A 27,453-nucleotide genomic window follows, 5' to 3' on the forward strand; every position below is an offset into this window, starting at 1 on the left:
ACTGTTGGGATTAAAAAGTATGCTAGTGGATAGGAAATAATATTACCACAATAATTTCAAGATGAATTGAAAAGGCAAACGTTGAAAGCTAAATTTCAAATTCATTTGAATATGAATTGATAGTTACATAATCTGGAGTGAGGCAGAGCCTGCATAGAGCTGGACACCATAAGGGAAAGGACTATAGATTAACTAGATAAAATTTCACATCTCAATTTTCCAAACAAAATTTTATCCTGTTTAGTAAACATCACTTAAACACAATTTTAACATTATAAATATATCTGCACATATACATGTACAAATGTGTTATTTATGTAGAAAGAGTTAGTTAAAACAGATCAACAGCAAAACATGCATTTTTGTACATAAGTGATTAACAAGGGAGGGTAATGTGTTTCTTTTTTCAAAAATAGTCACTAGCCTGGGCATGGGGGCTCACACCTATAATCCTAGCACTTTGGGCAGAAGTGCTTGTCAGCTTGGGCAACATAGTGAGACACCATCTCTACAAAATTTTTTTTTTTAAAAGCCAGGCATGGTGGCACACACCTGTAGTCCCAGCTACTCAGGAGGCTGAAGCAGGAGGATTACGTGAGCTGGAGGACCAGGCTGCAGTGATCAGTCATGCCACTGAATTCCAGCCTGGGTGACAGAGACTTCATCTCCAAAAACAAAAAATAGTCATTAAAAAGAAAGGCCCTGCTGCAAAAGAAGAAAGGCAGTGGATTTGTCATAGAGTCTAACTTTTATGAGGAGTTTACTTACTGCTGCTTTTAAAGGGTATCTTACAGGCTGTAAATTAGCAGATGGAATAATGACTTGTACTTCCCTCTTATAAATAATTAAAGCAGCTTATTTTTGTTCAGTGCTTCGACACCTGCATTTACCGTCTGATTAGACAACTTTTCTAGAATCTGCTATCTGCAAACCCTCTTCTGATATGCAGATCTACAACCTGTGAATATACACTCCTGATTATATCATGACCACTCCCAGTGGGCTCTGCTGGTGGCTTGTTTTGTATAAATATAGATCCAGTGCTTTTTCCTCTTTATTCTTTTTACTGAGCGCTCTTATACATAGATGGTTATGCAGAGATACACACTGTCAATACAAAGATTTTCAGAATTTATTGGACAAAATGACACAAAACTAAAAATATCATTTACACATGAAATTCAAAGAAGGCATTATTTTTCCTTACAAAATTGTGGAAAAATTAATTCAGATAGTAACATAGAACTAGTTCTAAAACTAAAACGCTAGTGTGAATGTATATAGGAGATATGGTTTGACTGTGTCTCATCTTGATTTTTAGCTCCCACAATTCCCACATGTTGTGGCAGGGACACAGTGGGAGGTAACTGACTCATGGAGGTGAGTCTTTCTGATGCTGTTCCCATGAGAGTGAATGTCTCATGAGATCGGACGGTTTTATAAAGGGGAATTCCCCTGCACACATGCTCTCTCTTGCCTGCGACCATGTAAGATGTGACTTTGCTCCTCATTCACCTTCTGCCATGATTGGGAGGCCTCCCCAGCCATGTGGAACTGTGAGTCAATTAAACCTCTTTACTTTGTAAATTACCAGTCTTGGGTATGTCTTTATTAGCAGTGTGAGAACAGAGTAATACAATAGGCAAAACGAAGGCGTTTATTTTAAACCTGCTTTAAATTATTTCGTGGTTAAAGTATTTAAAACCTTTTCTATTTTTAGGAAAACAATGAGAAAGCTAAGCACAGGTCTAACTTGTTATTCAACTAAAAATTATTTTAAAAATATTTGAGTATAGACTTCTGGCACCAGCCAAGACAAAGCATGCTCACCAAGGCCTATTTTCCTTCTGATTGAAATTAAAACTCTGGACATAAAAAGCAACTACCAAGAACTCTTAAAAGTAAACAATAACAGATGGATTGAAAGCAAAATCAAAATACCAATAGTGACCTGTAACAGGGGTGGGTTTAATGGCTATTTTTTTTTTCTAACCCAGGTGTGCAAAATTTCTACTCTTTTTAGCTAGAGAACCAAGAATGAAGCCTCTGTAAAATGGAGCATATGTAGAGTGCTGGGAGCAAGCCCCCCAAAATCTGGCCATAAACAAAATCTCTGCAGCACTGTAACATGTTCATAATGGCCCTAAGACCCACGCTGGAAGGTTGTGAGTTTACGGGAATGAAGGCAAGGAACACCTGGCCCGCCCGGGGTGGAAAACCGCTTAAAGGCATTCTTAAGCCACACACAATAGCATGAGCGATCTGTGCCTTAAAGACGTGCTCCTGCTGCAGTTAACTAGCCCAACCTATTCCTTTAATTCGGCCCATCCCTTTGTTTCCGTAAGGGATACTTTTAGTTAATTTAATATCTATATAAACAATGCTAATGACTGGCTTGCTGTTAATAAATACGTGGGTAAATCTCTGTTCGGGGCTGAGCTCTGAAGGCTGTGAGAGCCCTGATTTCCCACTTCACACCTCTATATTTCTGTGTGTATGTCTTTAATTCCTCTAGCACCACTAGGTTAGGGTCTCGGCAAAGCGAAATAATTCTTTTGTTTTTCTCTTTCTTCCCCACCCAGCCTTGCCTGGAAGCCAGCTCTGGTTCTGAAGCTGTTGTCATGATACTAGTTGTGTAGTGGCAGCAATGCACAGGCACTGAGAACTTCAAGAGAGACAATCTTTCTCATCATTTCTCTTTAAAGAAAAAAAAAGGGGGTACAGACACTTATGAGAAAAGAAAAACACATGAAGACAAATATAAAAATACAATACTAAGATATCAAATCTAGCAATATTTAAAAACAATACTTTACAAACAAGTGATTTATACCATGAATGCAAGCCTGGTTCAACATTCAAAGCTCAACAGATATAAATTGCAACATTAGGTAGATGAAGAATAAATGTATCATATCAGCAGATGCAGCAAAAGCATTTGACAAAATTCAATAGCTATTCTTTATAAAAACTCTCAGCAAAATGAGAAAAGGGAACTTAACCTGATAGAGGCCATCTACAAAACAAACAAACAAACAAAAAACCAAAACTACCACTAAATTACACTTAATGGTGACTCTCCGACTGATTTAAAAACTGGGTCCAAGGCAAGAAGTCAGCTCTTTTACCACTTATATTCAACTTTATACTGACAGTGCTAGCCAGATCAGTAATGTAGGGAAAAAAATCAGTAACATCCACATCAGAAAGGAAGAATTAAACCTGTTTCTATTTTCAGACAACTTAACAGTCTATGTAAAACTATTCAAAATAACCTATTAAAATGCTCAATATGTGAGTTTAGTAACGTGGTTATACACAAACTCAATAAATAAAATCAATCATATTTCTATCTATTACCAAACATTTGGAAATAGAAACATACAAAAAATTATTTAGAATGACATAAAAATAAAGTGTTTATGTATAATTTTATAAAAATATGTGCACAATTGGTATTTTTTTCCTGAATATAAGCAATTTATTCTGATTATTGATAACATTCACATTCAAACCTATAAATCTGAGAAATCACTATTCCATATGCACAGGAGGCCACAGTCAGTAGTCTAATAGTGCTGCTTACCAGAGTAGAGCAAACTTCTTTCAGAATCAGGGAACAATTCTAGATCACCCATGGTGAGAAATAAGTGCTCTTCTGTTAGGCCAGCGACACATCCGATGGGTCTTGACATCCCACGTATGGGGTGGTGTATGAAACTCTCATGTCTACTTCCCTCCCCAGTTTTAAGAGTCACCGCGTCACATAAAAGCTGCAGCATCAGCCAGGCACGGTGGCTCACACCTGCAATCCCAACACCCTGGGAGGCCAAAGCAGGTGGATCATGAGGTCAGGAGTTCAAGACCAGCTTGGCCAACACGGTGAAACCCAGTCTCTACTAAATATACAAAAATTAGGTGGATGTGGTGGCACGTGCCTGTAATCCCAACTACTTGGGAGGCTGAGGCAGAGAATTGCTTGAACCCGGGAGGTGGAGGTTGCAGCGAGCCAAGATCATGCCACTGCACTCCAGCCTGGGCAACAGAGTGAGACTCCACCTCAAAAAAAAAAAAAAAAAAAAGCCCGGGTGCAGTTGCTCACGCCTGTAATCCCAGCACTTTGGGAGGCCGAGGCAGGTGGATCATGAGGTCAGGAGATTGAGACCACCCTGGCTAACATGGTGAAACCCCGTCTCTACTAAAAAATACAAAAAATTAGCTGTGCATGGTGGCGGGTGCCCGTAGTTCCAGCCACTCGAGAGGCTAAGGCAGGAGAATGGCATGAACCCGGGAGGTGGAGCTTGCAGTGAGCCAAGATTGCACCACTGCACTCCAGCCTGGGCGACAGAGCGAGACTCCATCTCTCAAAAAAAAAAAAAAAAAAAAAATGCTGCAGCATCCCACAAAAGGCCCTGCTGATCTTCCGGAATGTTATGTGGCCCAACTACCAGCACCCTGTTAGTGTGCTTTTCAATAGGTCTTAGCCTCACCCACTTTATTCAAGCCTACAGTGGTGGATGCCTTTGTCAAACTTGAGCCTAACAGTCCCACTGGCCAGGGTCCTGCTCGTCGCTGTCCTCCTGAGTCAGCAGACACCCTCTTGATCCTCTGGAGTGCGGCCCTGATTCTCCTCTCAAGATCACTGTTGCATCTGTTGCTGGTTGGTTTGCTGCTGGGTTTTGGGCCAATATCAGGGTGAACTTTCTTCAGTTTGACCCCTTGCCTTATGGCAGCCAGAATGTGCTCATTGACTGAGGCACGGGGAGGACACACCACCAGCACTTCCACCTTCTGGAGAGGAGCTCTGCCGTGCCTCAAGGAGGCCAACGCTTCGTCCATAGATCCTGGACATGGAAAACTTACCAAGGAGTCACGTGGTCTCTCAGCAGGTGATTCGCACACTAGAGGAAGTGGCTGGTCATCTTTCACTGGAGTCCAGAAGCCTAAGTTCTGATGAGTTGCAGCTTGAGAGGATGAGGACAGAGCAGGCAGAGGAGGGGTTGGGGTGGTGGTGGTGGTGGAGGAGGAGGTGGTGGCAGTGACAGTTCCTCACTGGATTTGGAATGTGTTTGATCACCAACTGGAACAAAAAGCTGGACAGGGATATTTCCATGACAGTCGACACTTGGGGCTTATCACTTTACCAGCTTCCGATAGGGGAACACCTCTAGTTTTCCTAGAGGACGGGTGAATTACTGACACCACCTGGGAAGCTGGCAAGCACGTCTGCTGGGAAAGGTCACCTGGCAGGTTTGGAGCCACAGATTCTGAGCCAGAGGTGTTTCAGACAGATTGAGCTAGGCATTTCTGAAAATGAAAAACCATGGTGAGGAATCTGCCACAAGTGCAAACCCTCAAAATGCTGCAACTTTCTAGAAATCTATAAACACATGCGTTTCTATGCACGGATGGTCTAATTCACAAAGTGGCTCCTTCTTGTTTGCACAGCCATCCTTGCTACCGAGTCCATTTCTCATGGGCTAAAAGATAAGCATTTATATCCTCTGATCAAGTATTACCTTCTCTGTAGTAAAATGAAGACACGAAAGCATATGTATAGAGGAAAATGTCATCAATTTTTAGTATGGAAAATTAGAAATGCTAAAATACAAATAATAGGATACTAGTTGAAAAAATGACAAATCTATTCAAAATATTAAGTAGTCATAAAAAGTCATAAATAGTACAACCCCTGAAACACCTGAAAAAATCAGATGATACAGTCAGTGTTCAATGAAAACCAGATATAAAATAGTATGTATTACAATTAAAAATGAGAAAAGTTCTATGAAAAATGCCAGCACAGTGGACATCTGAGTGGCAGCTATTACAGAGCCTGTGGATATTTATTTTCTCTAACTTTTAGGCTTAGAGTTAATTTCATAATTTAAAAAATGTAAATTGAAAAAGTTCTGGTCTTTCAGGTATTCATTTGATAAAGAAAAACCTAGCCCTACAAAGAGCTAATCTTGAGAGGAGGTCCCTAAAGAAGGCGCTGATTAGCCAATAAAACATAAAATGTAATACTATGAACTCATTAAAATGAACTAGCTCTATACATATTAACATGAATATATCTCAAAAACCTAAGTTAAAGACACTGGCAAAGGATGCATTCAATATGATCCTATTAATGCAAACCTAAAACAAACAAACACACACACACACACACACACACACACACCATGCAATCCATGATTAACTCAAGGACTATTTCCATTTCCCTCACATTCTGCTCCTTTCAGGACAAATAGCAATGTCATGGCAACAAGCCCCCAAACTTCCCCGATGCAGACACAGCCATGCAGCTGCCGTCCTGCAGCCTTCTGTCAGAGAGCATGCCAGCAGAATTAGAATCCCAGAAACTGGGCCAGAGGGCTAAACTGCAGTGGTCATCCAGCTGATCTCCATCCAACTGATCAGGTCATCCCTGATGTTGGGGTTCCCTGAACCACTCAAGGATGCCCTCTGTGGCATCCCGGCTGCAGCATGTCACTGTGACTCTGAACTATTAAGTTTGCCTTTGTTTTTTTTGCAGAGACGGGGTCTCGCTTTGTTGCCCAGGCTGGTCTCAAACTCCTGGGTTCAAGCAATCTGCCTGCCTCAGCTTCCCAAAGTGCTGGGATTACAGACGTGAGCCACGGTGCCTGGCCAAGTTCTGCCTTATATTACACAGGCAGTCTGTCCACCCACGATAAATTAAATCCTTTACCTCGTGCAGCCCTTCAGATATTCAAAGAACTTCCTTGATCTCAACAGATATCATGTATCACAAGATTTTATTTCTAGTTTTCTCCCTCTCCTACTTCCTCCCTTCTAAATGTGCTCAAACTGGCTATGTCCCCTTCAAGGGTGGCACTTCTTGGTAAACACAGAACTCCCTTATTCTACACAGGATGCTGCTGTCCATACATCCCAAAAGCCCATGAGCTTTCATCACACAGATGGCTCATTAAGCTGAAGGAAATTGAATTCTCAAATTCTTTTACCCAAAACTTAAGCCACACAGACTTTCCTATCACCCTATGCAAGTGCATAGCTCCACATGGGCTTTTCTGCACTAGAAAACCAGTAATTTATCCAAATTTTGGGTGAACTTGTTAGCATTTAACTAATTGTTCCAGTTTCACTGGAGGCCTGATTAGGAGGCCTCCAGTTAGGAGGCCTGATTCTGTCATCTTAAATCTGCCTACCCCTCCCATTTTCGTATCACCCACACATGAAAAAGTAATCTCCTGTACTGCCAAACAATTCCTTGATCTGAGTGACAGCTGAGGAGATGGGCTGGCCGCCCTTGGATCCCTTCCTCCACACTAACTCCATTCTGTTCATCGAAACTCTGTGACGGCGACCCGCCAGTTCCTCTCCACCTCACTGGCTCTGCGTTCATCTGGTATTCATGCAGCTCCTTCAATTCATGCTTCCCGCTGCAGTTCAAACCCAAACCATCAGAATTTCTGTGGGTGGGGCTGGGCGTTAGTACTTAGAAGAAGCTCTCCAGGGAATCTGGATGTGCTGCCTACGCTGAGAAGCCATGTCTGGCTCTGGAGTAAGACCTGGCTTCAATGCCTGTTTAACCTTGAACTAAGTTGTGTAACCAACCATTCTGAACCTTGGTTACTCATTTGTAAAGTGGTGATGAAACTATCTCACAAGGCTGTTTCAAGAACTAAGAGTGAATGTGAAGTGCATAGCATGGTGCCTGGTATATGGAAGGCATCTGATACCTATTCCAGAATCTTTTCTGGGATAAAGTGGGTTGTTTCCTTTTTTGGGGCTACAATAAACTTGGGTCTTTGTGAAGAGGCTGGGGAATGAAAGCAGGTCTATGTTTTATAGTCGGTAAATTCAATGATATTCTTTAATAAGCCCCTATTTACTTTTTTTTTTTTTTTTGAGGCAGAAGAGTCTCACTCTGTTGTTCAGGCTGGAGGGCAGTGGCGCAAGCTTAGCTCACTGCAACCTCTGCCTCCCAGGCTCAAGTGATTCTTGTGCCTTAGCCTCCCAAGTAGCTGGGACTACAGGCATGCACCACCATGCCCGGCTAATTTTTGTATTTTTAGGAGAGCTCGGGTTTCACCATGTTGCCCAGTCTGGTCTCAAATTCATGGTCTCAAGCAATCCGCCTGCCTCAGCCTCTCAAAGTGCTGGAATTATAGGCGTGAGCCACCGTGCCGGACTCCCTATTTACATTATTTAAAAAAACCCATTTACCTTTAGATAAATGTTTGAGGTGATAGATATGCTAATTATCCTGATTTGATCATTCCACATTATATACCTGTATCAAAACATCACACTATACCTCATAAATATGTACAATTATGTGTCAATTAAAAATAAAAGCAAAAAATTATTTTTTGAATCTTCATAGCAGCTTTTTTTAATTAAACAAATTTATCTCTAATAATAAAGTCAAATAGAACAAAAATTACAGACTCAGGATCATTTTGTGGAGGAAATACAAATGTAGGCCTGGAACAGAGGACATAAAAAAATAACATTACCCTCTTAAGTATATACTTTAAAAAAAAAAAGAAAAAAGAAAGTTGTAGATATTAAAAAAAAAAACCACATTTTACTTTTAACTGGGCACTTTCACTACACTTATATCACAATGCTGCCTGGATAACATTTTAAAGAACTGTTTATTACAAATGAGAGGAAATGCCAGCTAAATTCAAGGGAGTTGAACAGTTTTCAGTTTTCCCTGCCAATCTAAACCACCAGTGCCAGTTAGGACTACTCAGTGAGGAGTGCAGAGCAGGAACCCAAGTGTGTTGTGATGTCAAAAACAGCAGTTATTTTATGTCATGGGTTTTGAATCACTGATATTCTATTTTTGTTGTTGCTTTTTATTGATATACCAGAAATAATGTTATTTTTAAATGTTTCTTGTTCTGAATGACCTGTTCTTAATACTTTATACTTTCCTCTTTAGAGCAGTCTTCATTTATTTCCCCAGAAGTGTAGATGAGGTGATGGTTTATAGAACTTACCTCTTTAAATGCTCTCAATCGTTGGAGTGTTTGACATTCTTGGTTGATCCATTCTTTTTTCTTTTGCTCCTTTTTATCTTGTCTCTTTTCTGTATTTAAACAAATGTATATTTGTAAATTGCTCAACATTACAAAAAATGTCTTGGCATACAATAAAAACGTCTTGACAAAGAAAGAGGCTGTACCCCAACATTACCACCCCAAGGCTGCACCCAGACTGCAGGCCTGGAGGCGAGATGGCTGACAGCTGCAGGTCCAGGGCAACGCAACTCCAGTTTCCACAAGTCTAGGCCTGCATGTCATGCTACACAAACAAAACATTTTCCTTCAGAGGACACTCACCATCTGAATACTGTGATGCTGACGAGAATATCTTATGCTTTCTTCAGCCTGTTGCAATCTGAGCCGATGATTTTCTTTGCACTGATCCTGGTGGAATAATACAAATCACCTACATGGTTTTTAATATTACCCTGGTATAGCATAAAAGGTTAAAAGAAGAAAGCACTGCATTTGGGCATAGGGTAAGGCATTCATTAATATTAGTTCTGGCGCGGCCCAATGGTACTGTCTCCTTCAGAGTCTATGATGAGAGTTGCCTGGCTGCTTATGGAAATAATTTGTTCCCAGCAGAGTGCTTTAAGAGATGAAAACAATCCTCCAACCACGAGAGGACATACAGGCAGCCCCCATTCTTAAATGGGATGTGTCCCAACAATGTTTTAATGTGATTGTTTTAAACACATTTCCCCATAACATTATAAATACTAATTACATTTCCAAGCATACCTACAAACACAGAGCAATCTAAAAAAACCTGAAAAATTGTTATCACTGTTTCACCTGTGCTTAACCACTCACTATACCAATATATAATATGCTATATGTACATAAAATCCTTAATCTATGTAAAAAATAATACAGTAATACTCACAGATAATACTAACATTTATTGAGTAGGTTTTAGCTTCAATGACAAGTACTTTTCATGCCTTATGATACTTTATCTTCACATGAAATTTGTATTATTACCACTATTTTTTTTTTTTTCTTTTGAGACTGAGTTTTGCTCTTGTTGCCCAGGCTGGAGGAGTGCAATGGCGTGATCTTGGCTCACTGCAACCTCCGCCTCCTGGGTTCAAGCGATTCTCTTGCCTCAGCCTCCTGAATAGCTGGGATTACGGGTGCCGTGCCCGGTCTGTCATCGTCTTTTAACAGAGGAGAAAACTGTGAGCCGAAAAGACATTTAAGTAGTTTGCCTAATGTCACATGGCTACCTAAGTGGCCAGGCTGTGATCTGAACCCAAGTTAAGAGCTCACCTCAACTACCATTCTATGAACCGAGTGCCTTCCAAATTCCAACATTTCCAGAATCAGTGGAAAGAGCTCCTCTAAATGGGGTAAGGGGAGTGATTATATCTTGAGAGTGAAGGTTAATGCTCCAAGTCTGGATAAGAGAAGGCACAGGAGCATTTTATATACATATACATATACATATAACACTGCCAAGGAGGTGGAGGTATCTGTTCATCCACAGCACCATGGGAGTGCCAAAGAAGACTCCTCTTGGGGCTCATGGGTTTTCTGAAATGTGGAGCAAAGGGCAAATGCCTGTAGATCTTCAAATCCTCTGAATAACCGTTCCTAAATTCAGAAGTACAATTCTTAAACACGAACATGCAAAGAATATATTCTTCTAACAAAATTTTTTATTTTTATTTTTTATTAGAGACAGGGTCTTGTTCTATCACCCCAGCTAGAGTGCAGTGGTACAATCACAGCTCACTGAAGCCTCAACCTCCTGGCCTCAAGCGATCCTCCTGCCTCAGCCTCTTGAGTAGCTGGGACTATAGGTGCGCATCACAGAGATGAGGTCTCACTGTGTTGTCCCTGGTCTCGAACTTCTGGCCTTAAGTGATTCTCCCACCGCAACCTCCCAAAGTGCTGGGATTACAGGCATAAGCCACAGCACCTAGACAAGTTTTTTTTAAGTATTCGTATTTACATAGAAGAGTAATCAACATTTTTGTAAGCTACAAAAGTCACAATTTTCACGTTTTCTTAATTCTAACAAGAAAATTATAGTAGGCTGGGCACAGTGGCTCATGCCTGTAATCCCAGCACTCTGGGAGGCTGAGGCAGGTGGATTGCTTGAGGTCAGGAATTCAAGACAAGTCTGACCAACATGGTGAAACCCCATCTCTACTAAAAATACAAAAATTAGCCAGGCGTGGTGGCAGGCGCCTGTAATCCCAGCTACGCAGGAGGCTAAGGCAGCAGACTCGCTTGAACCTGGGGAGGCAGAGGTTGCAGTGAGCCAAGATTGCACCACTGCACTCCAGCCTGGGAGACAGGGCAAGACTCCGTCTCAAAACAAAAAAAAGGGAGAAAAGTATAGTAAATATGAGTAAATACATATAAAAGTCTGTATAAAAATGATATATAGAAGCTTCCTTTTCTGTCGGAAACAAATTTCTTAGTGTTATCTTTTTATGTATTCATGGATTTTTAAAAATTAAGAAAAAAATCACCAAATACAAGATCTGAGGTGAGCTGAATATTATCTGTAATTGTTTTGTGTACTCAATAATTTACAGTAAAATATATTTAGAATTGTTATAGTTGGTTATTAGAAATAGAGTTTCTACCTATTGTAGTTTTTAAAGTACCCATGGTCCAGGGGCGGTGGCTCACACCTGCAATCCCAGGACTTTGGGAGGCCAAGTGGGCAGATCACTTGAGGTCAGGAGTTCAAGACCAGCCTAGCCAACATGGCGAAACCCCGTCTCTACAAAATATACAAAAATTAGCTGGGCGTGGTGGCACGTGCCTGTAAACCCAGCTACTTGGCAGGCTAACGCATGAGAACCACTTGAACCTAGGAGGCGGAAGTTGTAGTGAGCCAAGATCGTGCCTCCGCACTCCAGCCTGGGTGACAGAGCAAGACTCTGTCTCAAAAAAATAAAAATAAAGTGCCTGTGTATGCAGTGGGCATTCAACAAATAGTTGTTGAATGAATAAATTAAAACCTTGAGATCTGCTAAATGCTTAAAACCCAAAAGAAAAAAATAATATTTTTAAGAAAAATATTTAAAATCATTTTAACTATAGCCATGGATAAGTGCATAAGCACACAAAAAATTAATCACTGTGTGGGTAAAAACCTTATTTCAATACCTCTTTATCCTTCATACAAGAATAAATCTCTGGAAGAGAAAAGAAAAGAAAGCCGCTCTGAGCGTACCTACCTTTCTACTCTGGAGAGAAGCTCTTTTGACACAGATCCTGCCCGTTTTAATAGACTCCAGCTGCTGGCACTGCCTTCTGAGTTCTTTCACTTCTGAATTCTTATCGTCCTACAGCCCCACCACAGTCAATGACTAAGTTCCTCTGGACTTTCACATGGATCATAATAGACAACTTCATCCTGTTTTTCCAAAAACGTATTAATGATTGTTTAAAACATATTTTATTATTTGTAAAACTGCACTGAATTTTTTTAAATGTAAGGAAAATAAAGATCACTTGTAATCCCACCACTGAGAATCGCTATTAACATATAAAAAATGTATGTGTATAAATGTAATATACATATACACATGTATATATACATGACTATACACATGTATGTAAGTAGCATGTGTGCATATACCTGTAAGTAGTATATGCATGTATACATACCTGTATAGACATACGTATATACACACACACACACACACATACACATACTACTTACATAGCTACACATATCAATGGAGTTCTAAAAGAACATTTTCCATGGGATGGAAATAGATTTTTAGGCCAGGTGCGGTGGCTCACACCTGTAATCCCAGCACTTTGGGAGGCCAAGGCAGGTGGCACACCTGAGGCCAGAAGTTCAAGACCAGCCTGGCCAACATGGCAAAACCCCGTCTCTACTAAAAATACAAAAACTAATTGGGCACAGTGGCGTGTGCCTATAATCCCAGCTACTCAGGAGGCTGAGGCAGGAGAACAGCATGAACCTGGGAGGCAGAAGTTGCAGTGAGCCGAGATCGTGCCACTGCACTCCAGCCTGGGCAACAGAGCAAGACTCCATCTCCAAAAATAAAAAGAAATTAAAAAAGATAAATTTTAATGGCAGCATAGTATTCTCTAATTTAAGCAATCCATGTTGTTAGGCTGTTCCACTGTTCCATTCTTCATTTCACTGTGATGAACATCTCTGTATAGATCTTTGTGTACACTTTTTATCACTTCCTTAGCAGATACGTATTTAAGGATCTTGATACCCATTGCCACAATGCCCTCCAGAAAGGCAACTTATATTCTATCAGCAATATATTATTAAGATGCCTTAGTGATATTTAATCTTGATTTCATATTGATTTTTTAAAAGTCATGCTTACTGTAACAAATTCAAACCCTCCCAAAGTACATTAAATAAACAGTGAAATTCTATTGCTTCTTCCCCAAACCTTCTGAGTCATTCTCAGAGGAAAAACATTATGAACAATTTGGCATGCATCCTTCCAGATTAACTTCTTTTTTTAATGTAATTTTTTTCCTAAATATGTAAAATGCTTATAACCTGAAACTACTGAAAAAAATTCTGAATACTCAGGATTAAACTAAAAATTCAGGATCTATGTGAAGAAATTTATTAAACTTGGAGGAACTTTAGGAAAAAAGATTTAAATAAATGGAGAGAGACATACCATGTTCTTGGGTAGGAAGATTCAAAATTGCAAAGACCACTATTCTCCCCAAAGTAATCTCTAATTTGAAGCAAAATCACAATCAAAATTCCAACGAGTTTTTGTTTTGAACTTGATTCTGAATTTCATCTGGAAGAATAAAGGAGTGAAAATAGTCAGAAAACTTGTGAAGTAATGGGGGGGTACTTGCCTTACCAGACCCTAAAACGTGCCTCCAAGACAGTCATGAGAACAGCATGGAGCCAGCAGCAGAAGCCACTCACGAACCAATGGAGGAGAACAACTCAGAAACAGACCAAAGTCAATCTAATGTTTAACTGGAGAAATGTTAAACATTTAGGGAAAATGTTTTTAAAATCAGTGATTGGGACTGCTTAACAATTTGAGTGAAAGTTTCAGTTCCTACCACAATCAAAATAAATTCCACCTGGACTAAAGAATTAAATGTTTTAAAAAGTAACATCATAAACATACTAAAAGAAAACATAAGTATATATTGACATAATTTTGGGATAGGAGACTATTGCCAGACATAATACTAAAAGCAAAAGCCATAGGGGAAAAAATCGATAAACACGACTTCATAAAAATTAAATATTTCTGAAAGGCAAGAAAACGCAAATGACAAGGAGAGATTATTTGCAATATATGACAGACAATAGAGGATATTATTCTTAATGTCGAAAGGAAATATTCCAAAGAAAAACGGACAACGACTATGAATAGGCATTTCATAAAATAAGTACAAATGGCTTGTAAACATACAAAATTTTGTTCAATATTCACTCATAATTAAATAAATGAAAATTGGAAAATTGCCATTTTCTCTGTCAAGTAAGCAAAAATGCAAAAGAATGGTATGAGTCTGGGAAACATACACACTCATATTCTGCTGATGGGAGTGTCTTTTTTCTTTTTTTTTTTTGAGACAGAGTCTGCCATCTCAGCTCACTGCAATCTCGACCTCCCAGGTTCAAGCGATTCTCCCGCCTCAGCCTCCCAGGTAGCTGGGATTACAGGCGCCCACCACCACGCCCTGCTAATTTTTGTATTTTTAGTAGAGACAGGGTTTCACCACGTTGGTCAAGCTGGTCTTGAACTCCTGACCTCAAGTGATCTGCCCCCCTCAGCCTCCCAAAGTGCTGAGATTACAGGCGTGAGCCACCACACCCAGCCTGGGAGCGTCATTTTAAATGTACAACCTATCTAGAGGGCCACTACGTAGTATGAAATTTAGAAATCAGAAAATAATACGGAGGTGAGGAAAAATGTATCTCAGATGATTGTTGTATTATTACGTAGCAAAATGTAAAATATATATTGCCCTTGACCCAATAATTTCATCCTTAGATATTTACTCCAAGGAGATAATCTGTCGTATACTCAAAGACATGTGTAAAGGAAAGTTCACTACACTACTGTTCAAAACAGCAGAAATTTGGAAATCACGGTATATCCATATAATGGAATACTATGCAGCCATTAAAATTTTGATACTTTTATTATTTCTGAAATAGAAAGACAATTATTATGTATTAAATGAAAAAGAGACTATTATGCATTGTATGCCTGTGTCAAAATATCTCATGTAACCCATAAATATATATATCTACTATGCGCCCATAAAAATTAAAAAAATTTAAAAAAGATGTTACTGAACTGGTTATGTAGTTTTGGTTAAAAATTTATGCTTTTATATATCAGCATATTTTAAAATCTACAAAGTTATACAGCAAATTATTACCACTAAGTATCTCTCTTTTTTTTTTTCTTTTTTAGACGGAGTCTCGCTCTGTCTTCCAGGCTGGAGTGCGGTGGCACGATCTTGGCTCACTGAAACCTCCGCCTCCCGGGTTCAAGCCATTCTCCTGCCCCAGCCTCCCAAGTAGCTGGGATTACAGGCACGTGCCACCACACGGGACTTTGTATTTTTAGTAGAGACAGGGTTTAGTATTTTTGTATTTTTAGTAGAGACGGGGTTTCACCATGTTGGCCAGACTGGTCTGGAACTCCTGACCTCAAGTGATCTGCCCGCCTAGGCCTCCCAAAGTGCTGGGATTATAGGCGTGAGCCACTGTGCCCAGCCAACCATTAAGCATCTCTAGATGATGGGATTGGGATAATAATAATTTTTCTTTCTTTGTTTTGCTATGTGCTAACAATGAATATATTATTTGAATAATAAACCACTGAAGGAAAACTTTAGGAAATTTTCAGATGTTACAGTTTACAAAAAGTAATTGATAATATGGTCTGTATTTCCTTAAATTTATAAACATTGTAATCTATATACTTAAATATAAACTTTACCTTTTATAAGTCTTTTAAGAGAGTCCAACTGTGTAGTAAGCAGTATTTCTTCATTTTTTAATATCTCAAATTTAACTTCATATAGTTCTAACTGAATTTCATAAAATTGTATTTCTAATTCATCTACAACATTTATATTTTTTTCTTGTTCTGGAAGATCTTCCATCTTATTTTCATAAAAAAAAGAAAAATAAGTTAAAATAAATAGTATATTAAAAACAAACTTTAGAAGCATTCTAGCTATTTTCTATTCCTTGTTCAGTACTAAATATAAAAGAGCAAATAGGAAAGAAACACTTTTTCATTTCATCTAGTGATGCTAATACTTTATCTCATCCTTGAAACACAGAAAAACATTTAGGTTTTGAGAAACATAAATGGCAATGAGGTATTATTATGTATTGCCTATTGGTGTCCCCCCAAAATCATATGTTGACACTCTAACTCCCAATGTGATGTTATTTGGAGGTGAGTCCTTTGGAAGTAATTAGATTCAGATTATGTCAAAAGGATAGCACCCCCATCATGGGATTAGTGCCCTTATTAGAAGAGAAAGACAGGGATCACTTTCTTTCTCTCTAAACATACACACAGAAAAAAGGCTATATGAGCACTCAGTTAAGAAGGCAGCTGTCTACCAGATAGGAAGAGGATCCTCACCGGGCAGTGAATCTGCAGGCACCTTGATGTTGGACTTCCCAGCCTCCAGAACTGTGAGAAATACATGTCCGTTGTTTAAGTCACCCAATCTGTGATATTTAATCTTGTTATAGCAGCCTTAGCCAACTAAGACAGGTGTTTACAGTGTTTTCTGCTTTAAAGTCATAAGATTATAGGAAAAAAGTGTCTATGATCCTTCAGTGAAGTATCTCTTTGATTATTTTAAAGCTGTACTGAAAACATTGCTGGATTGATTTTCAAGTACAGTACCCACTTCAATACTGGGCTCAGTGTTACTATAAAGTGAATCCTACAATATGGTATTTTGAAACATCTTAACCAAAGGAAAACTTTATGTCTAACCTTCCATAGAAGACGGTGTTGGAATAAGTGAAGAAAAGAAGCTCCTTAATGATGCCTGGAAAGAAAAGTGCTATCTAAAAATAAAAGTGTGCTTTACCACATGGTCCCACTTATAAATGGGAGCTAAGTAGTGTGTATACACAGACAGTGTGGAATAATAGACACTGGAGACTCAGAAGAGTAAGTGGGTGGGACGGGGGATGAGAAATATTTAATGGGTACAATTACATTATATAGGTGATGATTACGCTAAAAGTGAAAACTTCACCACTACACAATATATCCATGGAACAAAACTGCACTTGTATCCTTTATTTATACAAAATTTTTAAAACATAAAAGTGGGGCTGGGCGCGGTGGCTCACGCCTGTAATCCCAGCACTTTGGGAGGCCGAGGTGGGCGGATCATGAGGTCAGGAGATCGAGACCATCCTGGCTAACATGGTGAAACCCCGTCTCTGCTAAAAATACAAAAAATTAGCCGGGCATGGTGGCGGGTGCCTGTAGTCCCAGCTATTCGGGAGGCTGAGGCAGGAGAATGGTGTGAACCCGGGAGGCGGAGCTTGCAATGAGCCGAGATTGCACCACTGCAGTCCTGCCTAGGCGAAAGAGCGAGACTCCGTCTCAAAAAATAAATAAAAAATAAAAAAAAATAAAAGTGTATTTTTAAAACAAAGTTATATTTATCTTTGTCTTACCTTTCCCTGAATTTCAGCTCTTTTGTGATTTAAACAACTCTTTCGCTCTCATGAGTTGCAGAGTCTCCTGAGCTAGCATTAGCTTAAGTTTTTCCAACCTGGGAATTGCTGTGGCCCAGGCAGCCTGGCCAAATCTCTTCACATCCTGTTCCATTTCTTTCTGCATTCCTGTTGGATTATAAAGATAAAATATAATTACACCTCATTAAAAAGGGAAACATTGATCATGAACTAATCCTTTTTTTATTGCCTCCATACTACCTACAGAACATCTTTTTTAAAAGAAATTTTGTTTTATTAACTTTTTTATTATTATAAAAATAATACGTGGTCATTAATATAAAATTTTAGGTACTCAATTTTTAAAAGGACAATAAGAAGTCATGATCTCACCTAGTTGAGGCAACTGCTTCTTATATTTTGGCACACTTGCTTCCATATCGTTTCTATGTCTAGCTAGACAGACAGGCTCATATGGATAGTTTGACCAAAAAACCAGGATCATCATTCTGCTTTATATCTTGTTGATTCTGCACAATATATCAGAAACTCTTGCCACTCATAAAAAAAAATCAAGAATCATGCTTAATAGCTATGTAGTTTTCTCTTTCATGAATGTACCATAACTTAACAAACTGACAGACATTAAGTTGTGTCCTACTTGGTGTTTTTATCAAAAATTATTTAAGACTGAAAAAAAGTCCTTCACCCAGCCCACAAGCCCCTGCACAGTCTGATCCCTGCCTGTCTTGCCAGCAATTTCCCTCATACCACATTGTCCTGCACTCTCTGCGATCCAGCCCCGCAGGTTTTCTGTAAGCTCCTATTTGCCAACTTCCCTCAAGCCAGGGGACCTTTGCCAGTGCTATTCCTTCTGCCTGGAACACTCCTCACTTTTTCTATTCTCTCAACTTCCATTTACCCTTCAGATATTGGGGCAAGCGCCACTTCTCAGAGGCCTTCAGTGACCACCCTGATCAAGCCCAATTTCTCTCTCACAGACCCTCAGAGCCCCATGTCTCTCTTCTTTGTGCCATTTATTGTCACTGCCATTTTCCATGTGCTTCAGTGAATAGATAATTAAGATTTCTCTCTCTTCACCAGACTGTACAATGTCTCTTAATGCTTGACACTGAAATCTCGCCACTTAGAAAACACAGTGCCTAGTGCGTTAAGAGGGACTCAAATGGTATTTGAATAAAATGACAATCAATTACACGTATCTGCATATAGCATTTTTTAGATTATCACCTGCTAATGCTTTTACTGTCTCCTTAAAATAATTCACTGTGATATCTTGAATAGAGACGACAGCTGCTTCAGCCCATCTGGTCCATTCCTCAGCTTCTTTCTCCAGGGCAACTACCCTTCTAGGACCTAGGTCATCCTCATCCAAGGACTTCTACAGACAGAAGGGAAAATTATCTTAGTAAAAGCTAATAGTTATATAGAACCATTAGGAAATTGAAAGGAAATCGGTCACATGGATTAATTTAACTACACTACTACTCAATTAAATTTTCATTCATTCAGCAGTCCCTTACTGCATATGAATAAGGCTCTAAGCTGAGCACCACCTGGAAGACAAAAGGACACTCTGGGGCATAAAGGGGGGGAAAAAAACCTACTTTCACTTCATATGCCTAGAATAACTTTTTCTAGAGAGGAATGTTGTCAACTTATGCTTCTCTCTATTAATAATAATACACAATTGTTTAAATGAGTCATCTGTGTTGTCAAGCACTCAGCATAGGGCCTGGAACACAGCACTTAAGTGTTAGCTGTTGTTATCATTTCTTTCAGGGATATGTAATATAATCACCTGAAAGACAGTATCTGTATATTCATGCTTATAACATGTACTGGTATTGGACTGAATGTTTGGATCCCCCCAAAATGCGTATGTTGAAGCCTAAATCCCCAGTGTGATGGTATTTGAAGATGGGGCCTTTGGGAGGTAATTAGGTCATGAGGGTGGAACCCTCAAGAATGGGATGAATGCCCTTATAAAAAGAAGAGGAGACACAGGATCTCTCTCTCTGCTCTTCACCATGTGAAGACACAGCAAGACAGTCATCTACAAATTAAAAAACTGGCCATCACAAGACACTGGATCTGCCAGCACCTTGATCTTAGACTAACCAGCCTCCAGAACTGTGAGAAAAAAAGTTTTGTTGTTTATAAGCCCCTAATCTACGGTACTTTATTATAACAGCCTGAACTAAGACATGTACTGCTATGTCATCCAATATGCAATTTTTCTTCTACAAAGCATAAGAAATATGTACAAGTTAGCTGACAAGGAATTACAAATCAAAACCATAATAAGATACCACTTCACACCCACTAGGATGGCTGTAACCAAAGAGACACACAATTACAAGTGTTGGTGATAATGTAGACAAATTGGAACCCTCATTTACTGCTTTTGGGAGTATAAAATGGTGCACCCACTTTGGAAAACCATCTGGCAGTCTTTCAAAAGGTTAAACATTGAGTAATCATAGGACCCAGCAATCCTACTTCTCAGTACGTACACAAGAGCAATGAAAACATATGTCTACACAGAAACTTACAAACATTCAAAGCAGAATTATTCATGATAGCCAGAAAGTGGAAACAACCCAAATGTCCATCAACTGATGAATAAAATGCAATATATTCATACAATGAATATTACTGAGCAATAAAAAGAAATGAAATCCTGATATTTGCTACAACATGGATTAGCCTTGCAAACACTGTGCTGAGTGAAAGGACCACATATTGAATAATGCTGTTGCTATGTCCAGAGCAGGGAAATCCACAGAGACAGAAAGCAGACTGGTGGTTGCCCAGGGTTGGGAGTGACTAATGGGTACAGAGTTTCTTTTGGGGGTGAAAATGTCCTGAGATTACATAGTAATGATCATTGTGCAACTTTCAATATACTAAAAATCACTGAATTGTACATCTTTTTATATATATTTTATATATATACATATATACGTATATATGTATTTTATATATATACATATATACGTATATGTATTTTATATATATACATATATAGTATATGTATTTTATATATATACATATATACGTATATGTATTTTATATATATACATATATACGTATATGTATTTTATATATACGTATATACGTATATGTATTTTATATATACATATATACGTATATGTATTTTATATATATACGTATATACGTATATGTGTTTTATATATATACGTATATACGTATATGTGTTTTATATATATATACGTATATACATAAAATCTGTGAATGGTATCTTAAAACAGCTGTTACTTAAAGAAAGGAAAAATACAGACCGGGTGCGGTGGCTCATGCCTGTAATCCCAGCACTTTGGGAGCCTGAGGCGGGCAGATCACCTGAGGTCAGGAGCTCGAGACCAGCCTGACCAACATGAAGAAACCCCGTCTCTACTAAAAAAATACAAAATCAGCCGGGCCGGGCATGGTGGCACATGCCTGTAATCCCAGCTACTCAGGAGGCTGAGGCAGGATAATCGCTTGAATCCAGGAGGCGGAGGTTGCAGTGAGCTGAGATCATGCCATTGCACTCCAGCCTGGGCAACAAGAGCGAAACTCAATGTCAAAAAAAAAAAAAAAAAAAGAAGAAGAAAGCAAAATATATGCAAGAAGTAGACTCTCCAAATAATAGACTTTCAAAATAATGAACAGAACAACTTTATCCACAGGTTAGAGTGGCATGAGTTTCACCTAAATGTGACACTATTTTTATAGTACAATCATCTGGCAGGGGTCATGAGATTATATGTGGAAAGATGGCCCAGTGCAGGGGGCAGAAATCAAGAGATCTCTTAGGTGTCTTCTGATTCCCGTTGTTGAGACCCAAGGCAAGCTATTTAACAACTCTGGACTCTAGATTCATTTGTAACACTGGAATAAGAATGCCTTTTCTGAATGGTGTCACAAAGTTGTTTGATGGCTCAATGAAGCAAGAGCAATAACTGTATTTACTAAAATTTAAGTTACTGAATTACAATCTAGGGTCCTGCTATTTAAATTTTCATCCTATTTTAAGAAATCTGCATGAGTCCTTAGAGGAAAACAGCTGAAGCAAATAAACATCACATCAAAAACAATTCATCAGGCTGGGCGCAGTGGCTCACGCTTGTAATCCCAGCACTTTGGGAGGCTGAGACGGGTGGCTCACTTGAGGTCAGGAGTTCGAGACCAGTCTGGCCGACATGGTGAAACCCCGTCTCTACTAAAAATACAAAAATTAGCAGGGCGTGGTGGTGCACACCTGTAATCCCAGCTACTCAGGAGGCTGAGGCAGAAGAGTCATTTGAACCTGGAGGAGGTTGCAGTGAGCCAAGATTGTGCCACTGCACTCTAACCTGGCTGACAAAAAGAGACCCTATCTCAAAAAAAAAAAAAAAAAAAATTCATCGCCAGAAAAAACATTTAACTCTTTAAAATTTGTAGGAATCTTAAGCTATCAAGCTGACCTATGTAAATGTCTTCATTTTCTATCAATTTTAAATATAAATTCAATATTTAAACATAAGGGTGAACTAGGCATAGTGGCTTCACCTGTAATGCTACGCTTTGGGAGGCCGAGGTGGGCAGACTGCTTGAGCTCAGGAGTTAGAGACCAGCTTGAGCAACATGGCAAAACCTCATCTCTATCAATAAATAAGTAAATAAACATAAGAGTAAACCCAAACAAAGTACAGAGATCGAACATTAAGTGTAAATAAAGAAATAATATATGACAAATAGTAAATGTGATAAAATAAAAATTAAAAAAAATACCAAAATATCAAGCTTACATAAAGTTGCAACTTCTCGCATAGCCCTAAATGGCCGCAATAAGTACTGGAAGAACACGGTTGCCACGGTAACCAATTCCTGGTACGCTTCATCTTCCTCTTGGTAAACTTTCATTAATGCCACCATGGTGTTGGCTTTTCCGTGTCCTTGAATAACCTAGAGAGCAAATGTGAATAAAGCTCAAGTCAGGACAGTGTAATACATACCCAACAAACAAAACTAAACAAAAGAACCCTTCATGTTCTCAACTTTCAATACATCAATTTAAAATATTGATTAAATATGAAAATGTTATCATCCTCCATCAAAAATGTCCAATAAAACAAGAATTGTTACATAAATTATGATATATCCATGGCAGAATATTATTACTATAGTCATTCAGCACTGTGCTTCTGAAGATTGTTTAATAATATGGAGACTTTTGGCCAGGCACCGTGGCTCACGCCTGTAATTCCAGCACTTTGGGAGGCCGAGGCGGGTGGATCGCTTGAGGTCAGGACTTCGAGACCAGCCTGACCAACATGGAGAAACCCTGTCTGTACTAAAAATACAAAATTAGTTGGGCGTGGTGGCGCATGCCTGTAATCCCAGCTACTGGGGAGGCTGAGGCAGCAGAATCGCTGGAACCCGGGAGGCGGAGGTTGCGGTGAGCCGAGATAGTGCCATTGCACTCCAGCCTGGGCAACAAGAACGAAACTCCGTTTCAAAAAAAAAAAGAGACTTTTATAATTAAATGGAGAGGCAGAGTACAAAATTTAATCTCAACTATGCACTAAGTATGCAGCGAAAAGGACTCAAAAGAACACTTGAGATTGTGGATATTTTTTCATTTGACTTTTCTGACTGTAAAGGTTTTGTGAGGCTGTATTCCTTTTTAAAAGCTCATAAGGGCCAGGCGTGGTGGCTCACGCCTGTAACCCCAGCACTTTGGGAGGCCACAGCAGGCGGATCACGAGGTCAGGAGAACGAGACCATCCTGGCTAACACAGTGAAACCCTGTGTATACTAACAATACAAAAAAATAGCCGGGTGTGGTTGCAGGGGCCTGCAGTCCCAGCTACCGGGGAGGCTGAGGCAGGAGAATGGCGTGAACCCAGGGGACGGAGCTTGCAGTGAGCCGAGATGGCACCACTGCACTCCAGCCTGGGCGACAGTGCAAGACTCCGTCTCAAAAAAAAAAAACACACACACACACACACACACAAAAACCTCATAAAACATCACAGAGCTGTCTCCAAGTACTTTAGCATGTTGATTCTCTTAATGCCCCAGGTTAATATTCCCATGAAGTCCTTAGCAGTCAACTCATTTACAGAGCCTCAGCTATGGTTCCAGTCTCTGCTGGTTATTGCTTGTGCTGCAAGGCAGAAAACAAACTGAACAGTGTATGTAATCTAGGTGGACTGATTTGGTTGGAAATTATTTTACTCCCACAAGAGAAATAAAATCAAATAATATAGATGTTTTTCAACCAATACATTCTTAAATTCTTCTATTTCCATCCTTCTGCTTAAGGATAAAGTGATCTACTTTCAGCTGTATTTTTTATCCAGGTAATAATATTTTTTTTTTTTTTTAAGTGAAAGCCTCACTGAACAATATTAAAACACACACGCAAAAGTAAACTTAAGGCAAGTGATACATTTCAGCCTTATTTCTCAAACTATTCAGAAAAATTCCAGAGTTAAAATATTCAGCTTCATTTTATATATCCTAGCAATGCTAGCAATTGGTCTAATTCTAGAATCAATTGCTTTTCTATTCCAAATATAAAGTAAATATTAAAATTTTATATTTGGACATGTTTTGAATTTTAGCTTCCCCCTCAACCCCTCATTTTTGAGTTCCAGATAAACATGTGAACTACACTAATGTGAACAGCTAGCTCAACAGAATGAACGACATTCATGCTATAGGACCCCAGAGTGAACTGAAATTTGGGAAAACTAACTTTTCTGATAGTAACTACAGTAAAATACATCATATAAATGTTCAATTTTAAGGAGAAACCACCTATCTCTGTGAGAAACCAAGTGTTTAAAAAACAAGTCTGATACAAAATGATACCATTTTTGAAACTCCCCTGTGGGTTCCTCATATCCTAAGGTGAAAATGAAGCTCAAAAGCTGACTGGCCTGAAACTCCCCTGTGGTTTCCTCATATTCTAAAGTGAAATCAACACGTTAAGTGGGTGTGTACACATTTACACATAAAGCTCACAGTACAAAAATGACCCCACTAACAAGCTCCTTTTATAAAACCATTTTAATTTAGAAAGCTTATTCTATATTTAGCTTAGGCTGAATTCTTTTCACCTCCCCTTCCTCAAAAGAATGCACAGAAAAATATCATTCAGGTTAATAAGAGCAGTGAGCTGAGACTCCAGCCTAGCTCTCCTTAGTAAACCGTGAGTGTGGATTTAGAAGGCATATTTTCTCCTAAACCCTTCTATGAACATGTACTTCCCCGTCCCCTTAGGTTCAGTAAGTTTACCACTCAAATAATTCCTCTCTCAAACTACCTCTTTCCAGCTTAAAAGGGCACTAATGCGGTTATTCTAAACTCATGAATAAAGTTCACTTTCTACCGGCTTTCCATTTGACCAAGTCTGTATTACTTAAAACAAAACACCCTATCTCCTAAAAGCCATTTCTTCCTTTAAACCATTTTATCCCACTTGCGACGTCTCCTCATACACAGATTTGGAATTGTTTACATGTAGTCCGTGTTATTCTTTCCTACATGGATGGGTTGTTTTGAGTTTTGCTTGCAGTATTTCTGGCATTTCCCGTTACAACATCCTGCTCTGCCTGCATCTTCAGGGCAAAGGTTGGGGGGCCTAGCCCAGCTCCCAGCTGCAAGTACACTAGGCTCTAACTTCGCTTGTCCTCTCTGCAGGCCCTCCCGGAGCTCCCCCCACCCCCCGGTTTCCCGCAGCGGTCCCGCGCAGGTGAGGGCACCGGGGAACCCTTGGCCTTCTCCGCCCGCCGGCGCCTCCCGTCACCCGTCAGCCAGGGCTCTCGGCGCCGGGGGAGCCTCCCACAGGGTCCCAGGTAACCCAAGCCCGGACTCGCGCCGGCGGCCCGGACTCACGCCGGCGGCCCGGACTCGCTTACCTGACGCAGCCGCGCGTCCGCCTCGACCCATCACGCGCGCAAGCCCCGCTCCCGGAACTCGCGCGGGCTCTCGCAGTCGGCCGCGCGGCCCTTAGCCGGGAAGAGCGCGTCGCGCACGGTGGCGCCGCCGCAGCCGTGGACCGCCGCGCCCAGGTAGCGCTCCAGCTGCCCGCAAAGCTCTTGCAGCGCCTCCTCGCAGGGGCCCGCGGGCGCCGGCCAGAGCAGCGCCCACAGCCCGAGCCCTAGACCCCAGGCCCCGCCTCGCATGTTCAGCTCCGGCGGCAGCCACAGGAAGCAGCGTTCCAGAGGCGGCCACAGCGCCGCTAGCTGCCGGCGCGCGCCGCGGAACTCCGCGGCCGAGAGCCGGCCGGCCCACCTGGGCGGGGACACGGCGGCCTCGGGCTTGGGCTCGAGCCCCAGCCGGGCCCCCTCGTGCCGCTGCCGCTGCTGCGCGGTTGCGGTCGTGACAAGTCACAGCGGACTTGCCCTCCGCGCCGTTCCAAGCCATCAGGAAGCGCAGCCGGTGCCTCTCGGGATCGGCGAAGAGGCCCTCCCGGACCGGCGCCGAGCCCTCCAGGCTGTCGGGCTGCTCGTCCTCCATGGCCATAGGCGGCAGCGGCCCTAGGGCTTGGCGGGCGCGGGCCTGACCTCGTCGCACGGCCTGTCAGAGGACAGTCCCAGCTGAAGCATTTTTCGCTCCACAATTGGTGTTTTAACAATATGAATGAAAAAAAAAGAAAACCTCAGCTGTTTTGATAGAAATAACAAACATGCCTAGGAATCATCTTCCTTGAAGGGAGAGGAGGGTCTTGTTGAACTTGAAAAAACTAAATAAACAAAGTTGATACGTAAGGACACCCTTCTCTTTACTCTTACCTATTCTTCTCTTAACAACTTTAATTCATTTCTGACAGTCACCAACTGAAAAACGGTCCAACTTAAAAAAAAAAAAACTGATCATAAAGGTGAGAAAAATTGCGATGTGTTCTGTCCTAATCCAAGATATCTAAACCAATTTTACTGATAGAGAAAATATATTAAGTGAATGATGTAAATACATTAATATAGGTAACTCTTTGAAAGTAAAGTTTGCACATAATATGAAATACAAAGAGAATTACTGTAGTCTCGAAGGAGAAAACCCTTGATGGGGAGTGGTAGTGAAAAAGGTGTACGAGCAAGTCATCTGTTGCACGGTGATGGGAGGAGATTTTTATGCAGGCATTCAATATCAGAGTCAGAGGTTTTAATGATTTTTATTTTTTATCTTGAGAGTTAGAGACTAGAAGATCTAAAATAGGAAATTTTTGGCATATCCATAGATAGAATGGAAACTCTTGGCCAAAAATAACGTGCTCCAAGTCATGAAAAATAGCACACATGCACAATTAACTACGGAGTTACACAAGATGGTGCCTTTTCATTGGATTTTATTTGAACTCTTATTCTCTATCTTTTACGCTTTGTATCCTTTTAACTCTTCCACTTTTTCCTCATCCTATGAGGTACTTTAAACATTTTATTCAATAACTCGAGGCAATTTTTACAATTCTGTTCACATATAAAATTGTCATAAGCATGTTTTGTGAGTGAAAAATTCTAATTTGTAATGCATATCAAGTGAAAAGCCTCAGTTCAGCACTTGTCATATCCAAAATCTGTGTTATATAATAATGTAAAAGAAATATTTTCACACATGTAACTCAAATGAGATTCTTACTTACGTTTTTCTTTTTCTTTTTTTTTTGAGACAGAGTCTCACTCTTGCCCAGGCTGGAGTACAATGGCG

At 40.2% G+C, this 27,453-nt stretch overlaps 1 pseudogene; it reads right to left on the reverse strand.

Moving 5' to 3' along the window:
• Positions 1-1,108: 1,108 nt before the first annotated feature.
• LOC129050252 (WASP homolog-associated protein with actin, membranes and microtubules-like) lies at positions 1,109-26,265 on the reverse strand (annotated as a pseudogene).
• Between the last annotated feature and the right edge of the window lie 1,188 nt (positions 26,266-27,453).

The sequence above is a fragment of the Pongo abelii genome, chromosome 16 (assembly GCF_028885655.2).
Source record: "Pongo abelii isolate AG06213 chromosome 16, NHGRI_mPonAbe1-v2.0_pri, whole genome shotgun sequence".
Taxonomy (NCBI): Eukaryota; Metazoa; Chordata; class Mammalia; order Primates; family Hominidae; genus Pongo; species Pongo abelii.